The sequence below is a fragment of the Patella vulgata genome, chromosome 2 (assembly GCF_932274485.2).
Source record: "Patella vulgata chromosome 2, xgPatVulg1.2, whole genome shotgun sequence".
Taxonomy (NCBI): Eukaryota; Metazoa; Mollusca; class Gastropoda; family Patellidae; genus Patella; species Patella vulgata.
The window spans coordinates 46,082,447-46,090,883 of NC_065880.2; positions in this window are offsets into that span (position 1 = coordinate 46,082,447).

Below are 8,437 nucleotides of genomic sequence, written 5' to 3' on the forward strand. Positions count from 1 at the left end.
ACATATATTCTAATGGATTTTGTTTTTAGTGGTGCATACTGAACGAACAAATATTTTATTGAGTTTCCTTTTCCGTTGAACAATGGCAAACAGGTTGCTTACGTGAGCGTAAAATAGTTGTAAAAGAAACTAACATGAATAATTTCTCAGCAAGACAATGACTCATTCCATTTCCAAGAATTAAAAATTAAACCCAAGGTATTGTTACATAGTTAAAATGAAAATGATTTTTAACTTGTTTAGTGCAAGGTTCTACTTCATTTGATATGCATAATAAGTTATTGAGAGGAAATTGATCATTGTGATGTAACTATCAGAAGTGTATTACAACTGATAGATTCTGTCCAGTCTTTGCTTGAAGTTAAATACAGATCTATATTTCGTTTTGTTTAATACTTCCGACGACCTCTATAGCAAAAACAAGTAAACGGTTCTTTTATCTTTTAAAAAACGAAACGAAATAGGATCTTTGTTTTCCTTGAGTTAAAACATATTATATTATATGATCATCATCAAACTTTAATGGAAAACTGTCCAACATCCGTGAATTTATTGTAACTTTGTTAAGAAGAATACAAACAACTGGCTCGCTTAATTTATTGCTCTAATTTAGACAAATGGCTTATTTTTGCGGTTATGTTGCATTGTGCCATTTTTATTCCCAATGTTTAAAATTCGAGACGTGATGGAGACTATCAATGGCTACTGTAAACTATAAAAGTATTTATGGCTCTCCTGACGAGTCGATCGTTCATTAGGCTAGACCCACAATCGCACACTTAGTCCATTTCAGAAGCTTCAAGATTTGTGGACCATTTATTTGTTAGCTACGTGGAGTCCCCGAACGAGAAGTAGCATCATTTGTTTAATAAAGGTCCACTACGCATAGCTATAACTAGAGCGATAGTTTGTACCTAAATTTCAGAAGCCATAGGTAGCTGGGTTACACATAATCTCTAGGCCAAAGACCACCAAGAGAATCACCAGCCAAGTGGTTTAAGTACTATACACATTATTAATTTTGTTAGCTAAGTGGTGTACATTAGCTAGCTGTCATCTCTTTAATCAAGAGTACGAATATGTACTAGCTTTGAATTGTTTCACTTTGGAAGAGTTGGGATGATGAACGCGGCCTGTGTATGACATCATTTCCATTGGCAACAAATGCGATTTTTAATATTTGGACAGGAACTGACCTCCAAGCGTTATCATCGTGTTGTTCTTCTTGGTCTTCTTCTTATGGACAACGCTCTTCGAAAAACGACCATGGCTCCACAACTTATGTACGATGAAGTTGACTACGATGACGGCACATTGTATTCTTGGCCCATAGTACCCCCGGGAAAACATTTTATGTGCTGGTTTTGATATAATTTATGATGATATATATAGCCATTAATATGGTATTTTTTGTATCATTTCAGCTTTGGCTATTGATTGTTATGCCTGTTCATCTATAGCCGGTGATAATAAAGGATGTGAAGATCAATTTGACAGATCTTTAAAAACAGTCCATTTTATAGCTCGAGATTGTTATTATGGATATTTTAGAGGGACACATTGTTATAAGCTAAAGGGGCAGAGAGGTAAGACGACATATTAAACTTAGATTTTATCATAATATTTTCTTAGGTTGGGTGTCCGAGTGGTCTACCTCATGCACTTTAGGTCATAAGGCATATTTTATTCAATATAATTGCAAATAATCATACAAGCGTAAAGATTGTGTTTCAAAGCCTTATGAGTCCGACCGTGACAAGATATCTCGCCGAATCTTTAAAACACAAACCTCTGTATGCCGATTGAAATTTTATACATTTAATATTTAAACTTGCCAGCAATATGTACTAAACAACAATATCATTGTCTTTCAAAAATACAAATCTGTATGGTCATTGAAACTGTATTCATTAAATATTTAAACTTGCTAGTAGTTCTAACTTTTACAATCCTGTTATTGCTGTCTTTGAAAAGCGATCATTGAAACTTTATTAATTAAATATTTAAACTTCCAAGTAATATGAGCTTTGGCAACAACAATATTATTATCCCTTAACAATATTTAAATATATTTTCTATGGCGATTGAAACTGTATTCATTAAGTATTTAAATATGTTAGTATTTTGCACTTTTACAGCAATAATCCTAGTTGGTTAAATAAGAGTCAAAAAATGTCAAATTGGCCACAAAGCGTCAGAATTAATACACAATGCAGACAACGTAAAAGAACCCTTGACAGATGTAATTTGAGAAAAAAAAGTAGACGGTACCTCCTCCCTTCGGCCAAAATTTCTCTCATAACTGAATGCTTGGCGTATGACCGTCTGCCTGAGCCCATGTGGTGCAGAAAAGTAGGCCATTAAAGCCTACCCCATTTCATTTGATTTCTATTGTCAAATTTTAGCCATTGGTTAAAATCATCCATGCCATTATAATCAAAACGTCGATTCATTGGCTTGATTGAAGGTTAGGCAAACTGAACACAAACTTGTTAGACCCTATTAATATGTAAGGTAAATTTAAATTACATAAAATGAAACGAAAATATGGTTTTATTTTGATTATATTGGTCATGATACAACATGGCCCCATGAGAACAAAAAGTGGTATCCAGTGTATTGCCTTGTGTATTACACTCGTCACAACTTAAAGCTATCAGCTCCAAACCGACTAGAGTTTATAGGCAGTATCTCAACAACTTTAGAAGATACTAACGAGAAACAACCTGGCACGGTTACATTCTGTTCAATCAGACTGTCACACCCCAGAAAGTCTTTACCAACGCCTTAGTATGTAGTTCTTTCTGAGGATAGCAACGATTAGATTACCAACCCTAGGTGCACTAAATGATAGCCTAATAAAATAACATTCTATTACGTAGACAATCTTATTACTACATCTTAATACCCATTCTGATGATCGAGTAGTGATTACATTTTAAGAATATGAATTATATAGCAGACGGAAAGAATACATATTACATTATAATGACGCTGATCCCCGAGCTAGTCTAGATCAGCCCAGCTACAGCATAATTAAAGACTGACAAAGCGGAAATGAGGACAAAGTAAATCGCTTTCAGTCAGCCCATTACAGAAGTAGTGTACATCAAGATTATCGGTACCGCACACACAACATGATATGGTGTTATTAGCTGCTTATAAATTAAATGATTTTAGAATTACCAATAGCGATCAAGAAGACTTAGACGTCGCTGTTTGTCAAAGAAGCTTACAGTTACCAATGAGAATGATTACCTTCGCGTTCGATTTCAATTATAGCGGGCAATACCCCTCTAAACAGATTTCTGTCCCGACGAATGCTGGAAGTTAATGATTTCAATGTCGGCCATAATACTTAATATCCCGTCGATAACCTTGAACAACTATATATTACATTAATGCTCTGTTTATTTCTAACCAAATCAATTTCCAATTCCAAGCAAGGCGTCGGGTTGTAAATAAAATTATTTCTTATCTGTTCAGTCATCTAGAAATATCGTCAACATGTTCGATATTGGATACACATTTAGGCTTTCTTATCTTTTATCATAATTTATTAATTGTTTTCAGTTTTTAAAGATGTTTAATGGAGATTGCATATAGTTACATGTATTGGAATGTTAGTACAATAACTTCCATTAATATATTTTTAAAAGGATAAAACTCAGATATATCTCAAAGAATAAAGCGCCTTAATTCTGCGTGGAAGAGCCTTAAAACTATTTATACCAATTCAAAGCAACTATCTGAAGCTCTGTGGTTCCGTTCCTGCTTTACTTTTGTTAATTTTTATACGCCGTCCGTCCGTTCATCCGTTCATATTTCGTTTGTGGACACTCTATAGGTCACATTTTTTATTTGATTTTGACGAAATTTGAAACATACATGTAGGTCTATATCCCAAAGATCTCGGCTCATTTCGATATTGGTATGTATCGGACCGTAACGTCGTGGATTATGGCCCCAGGTTCTACGAAAAATCATGTTTTTAGCTTGTGGACACTCTACATGTCATATTTTTTTAATTCGATTTTGATGAAACTTAAAACATATTATGTTTATATCCCAAAAATCTCGATTTCTTTGGATATTGGTGCATATACGACCGTAACTTCCTGGATTATGGCCCCTGATCGTTTTTAGCTTGTTCTCTGTCCATTTCTTGCAAAATGTAGGTGTATGTTGTAGTTTTCCGCCGATTTATAGATTTCCACTGGATATTGCTGCGTTTTAAATGTCCCTTAAGTATCATCTAGTGGCATTTATCAATCCACTTAATTAAAGGAGCTACTTATAAACTATTTTGGTGATTATTTCCAAGGTTTATACAAGGTACTGGCCAGCCCTCCATGTCTTGTCGTTTGATACCATGTGAAAACCGTGGCTTCTCCTGTTATATATAACAACATTTTATAGCATTCGCCATTTAACTCTGGTTTTCAGATTGATTGTCTTGAATCCTGTTAGTTTATGACAATAACAGAAACCGTTAGGACACATGTCAATAAACACAGCAAAGAAACAAAAACAAACCGCTAGCCAAGATTCTTAAAGCAGGTTAAAACATCGGGTTTAAAATGAACAAATTAAATGTAGATGATCACTTTCCTTATAATGTACATCAATCAAACAATTTCTAGTATGTTGCAATAGAAATCGATTTTAATTGAACTTGTGGGAACTAGCAATGTGGTCGTTGCCACGTCCTTTGCGTTTGAATAGAGAGAGGAAAGGCTATTTAGTAAATCAAATGGTATTTGACAAGCTTAAATGCTACTTCATCAATTGCGCATTAGAATTATATCGAATGGTAATTGTAGGTCAGATTGATGTTGTTTCTGGTTGGGAGGGATGCTGGTTGCTGAGTATATAGGTGGTATTGATTCTACATAGGATGAAATAAGGCTGAGTTAATTACTAGTCTCTCTATAATTAATACGTTTCTGTAAACCTCGACAAAGAAACCTTTTAAAATAGAATAATTAAAGAGGTTAATCTATAGAAATAGAACTGTGATTAAGAAGCTCAGGTAACCATTTTTTCTGTTTCTAATTCGTGTGGACAAATATAATATATAATTTTGTTCCATTTCTTTTCACTTACTGATATAGTTAAAGCTGATTTCATTATTGAAACATTAATAATACATATACTTCCATCACATTTTAACTAGAAAGAACTAATCAGTCTTGAAAAATTGGAAAGTTCTTTATTTCATTTATAATTACGGTCGGCATTTTATAAATTATATAAATTCCATTTACACCTAATTTATCCCTCTATCGTAATTTTACGAGTCGATAACGAACTAAAAGTTTTTTCCCCATTCATATGGTTACCTGTTATAATTATAAATCTGTATAAAATCTGTATAACTGTTCATTTTATCTTTAAATACGTCTATCTAGGTACACCACCGTGGTGCCGGAATACCAATGGGGACCTATATAGAGGTCATTATCCCGCCCCTTTGTTTTCGTTTTTAATTTTCTATCCAATCGTTCACCATTCGCAGGTTCTTTCGTTCATGCGTGAGGACGTCCGTTTTTACCAAGGGTAATATCGAAGATATATGTTTCCTAAGAACCCTGTCAGAAGAGCCAGGCATGCGCCGGGCTATTTAAACGTGTAGATTTTTCTTTGCTTCGTTTATAACCAATATAAACATGAATGCGCCACCTATACGTTTCAGCTAAAATCCTTCGATGTTTCTCTTTTTATACGTCCAAATTTTCATGTGGACGTATATTGTCGTCGCCCCTGTCCGTCCTTCCGTCCGTCCGTCTGTCCACATTTTGTTTGTGGACACTCTACAGGTCACAATTTTATCCGATTTTGACGAAACTTGAAATATAGGTCTATCTCCCAAAGATCTCGGTTCCTTTCGATATTGGCATGTATCGGACCAGAACTTCCTGGATTATGGCCCCTGATTGTACGAAAATATCACTTATTTTAGCTTGTGAACACTGTAGAGGTCACAATGTTGATCCGATTTTGATGAAACTTGAAATGCATGTTTATAACCCAAAGATCTTGGTTCCTTACGATATTCGCGCATATCGGATTATAACTTCCTGGATTATGGCCCCTGATTGTACGAAAAATCGCGTTTTTAGCTTGTGGTCCCTCTAGAGGTCACAATTTTTATCCGATCTAAAACAAAAAACCTTTTAGTATATCACTGTTACAACCTAATGATGGTTGAGTTCGAATTAGTATATCACCGTTACAACCTAATGATGGTTGAGTTCGAATTTCGTGAAAATAGGACCAAAACTGCCGGACACAAATAAATAGTGTTAAAAAATATGGTATATCAAGGTTGTGGACCATCTAGAGGTCACAATTTTCATCCGATTTTGATGAAACTTAGAATTCATGTTTATATCCCAAAGATCTTGATTTCTTTCGATATTCGCGCATATCGGATTGTACCATCCTGAATTATGGCCCCTGATTTTACGAAAAAAAAACTGTGAATATATCACAGTTCGTGAAAACCAGACTAAAACTGACGGACATAATGGCCGCCCCTTGTACGCAAATAGTGTAAACATATGGTATATTAAGGTTGTGGCCACAGTTTTTATCCAATTTGGATGAAACTTTAAATATATGTTTTTATCATAAAGATCTTGGTTCCTTTTGATAATCACACACATCCGAACGTAATTTCCTGGATTATGTCCCCTGGTTGGTCGAAAAATCGCATTTTTAACTTGTGGATTCTCTAAAGGTCACAATTTTTTTCCGATTTTAGAAAGCGTTTAGATATATCATCATTCCACCATAATGAAGGTTGAATGGCAACTCTTTGTACGCAAATTGTGTATAAATATGTAATAGTACAAAGATTATGGACCTTCTACAGGTCACAATTTTTATCCGATTTTGATGAAACTTAAAACATATCTTTATATTCCAAAAATCTCATTCCCTTTTGATATTTGCGCATTTCATACCATAACTTTGTGGATTATGACCCCTGATTGTACAAAAAAAAAATCGTTTTTGTTTTCTAGCTTGTTCCATCTCTTGCAAAATGTGGGCGTATCCTGCCTGGCAGCCGCTGGTTAATTTTTGGGATTCTGTTGATATTTTGCTTTTGTTTTCTTAATAAAATACTAAATAATAAACCATAGTATATTTTAGCGTGGATAACGCAGTAAAAAAATAAACATTGTCTGATATATGCAAATGAAGATCAGAGGATTAAAAGGAGCATTATAAGTAGGAAAGAACAAATTACATTTGATATATCAAAACACTTTACATCCTAAGTATGTGTACATAGTCTAAAACACATTAAGACCAACACAAAAAACAGAAAAGAACTGCGATACAGCTATGGTGGGTGTCACCGAGAATATCGGTTACACTTAATCTTCTGTTACTAACCTAAAATGTATTTTGAAACATAACGGTGACATTCAGACTATGGAAAACCTCATACTAAACATCTTCAAGAAATTAACTTTCACGCTAAAAAGGGAACACCAAAAATGTATTTCTGTAAGTCAGGTGGACATTCTTTGGACACTTATGAATTTTCGAACCACCAACAAAAAATTGTTTTTAATTTGACAGAATAAGGACTTTGATTATTGCAGAACAAACTAATAGATCTAACGTTCAATTGAGATAGAAAATTAATAGCGTCACTTCCGTTAGCAATGTAATCGTTTTCATGGACTGACTATGTACATTAGACATATAATTGTGAAAACAATATGAAAATCGAATAATCTTGTCTTACAGAAAAAATAACTTGAATGGTGACTATTTCAAAATTGGCTTTTTTCTCGGCAAAAGCTCAAGTTAGAAACTAAATTTGCCACAAATACGACAGTGTTTCAAACCGTGGCTATTGTCAAACCCTAATAATTCTAACAAAAATTATGATGTTTCAAACTATTGCTGTGTGCCGTCTTTAGGCCAGAAAGCTGTGGAAGGGTTTTTAACATCATGAGAAAATAAGAACTTACATTGTAAGTAGACCTGTTGTTTCCATACTCGGCAGCACATTTAATGCATGCAGGCTATACGCTGTTTAACACGCGATGTCATTGAATCATTGTCTATATTAATTAGAAACCATGTCCTATATGCACACCCTGTCACTGTAAAAAAAAATCAACAATCATATAATAACTAGCATTTCTTTGACGTTATCATTTCCTATCACCGCCGCCAGGAGACGGTGATTAAACTTTTTGTTCGTTTATCGGATAGAATGGTTAAAAAAAATACAGTGTCATATTGACACGTTATGCGTGACTAGTTCGTATTGTTTGCCTTTGTCGTCTTCTTGTTATTATAAAATATGTGTCAAAGAATGGAGGAGCACGCTAATCATTGGATTTCCTTGATAATATTATTGTGGTTATAGAGAGATTCTGTAGCATTAACTTAATAACTGCCTTGTAGACTA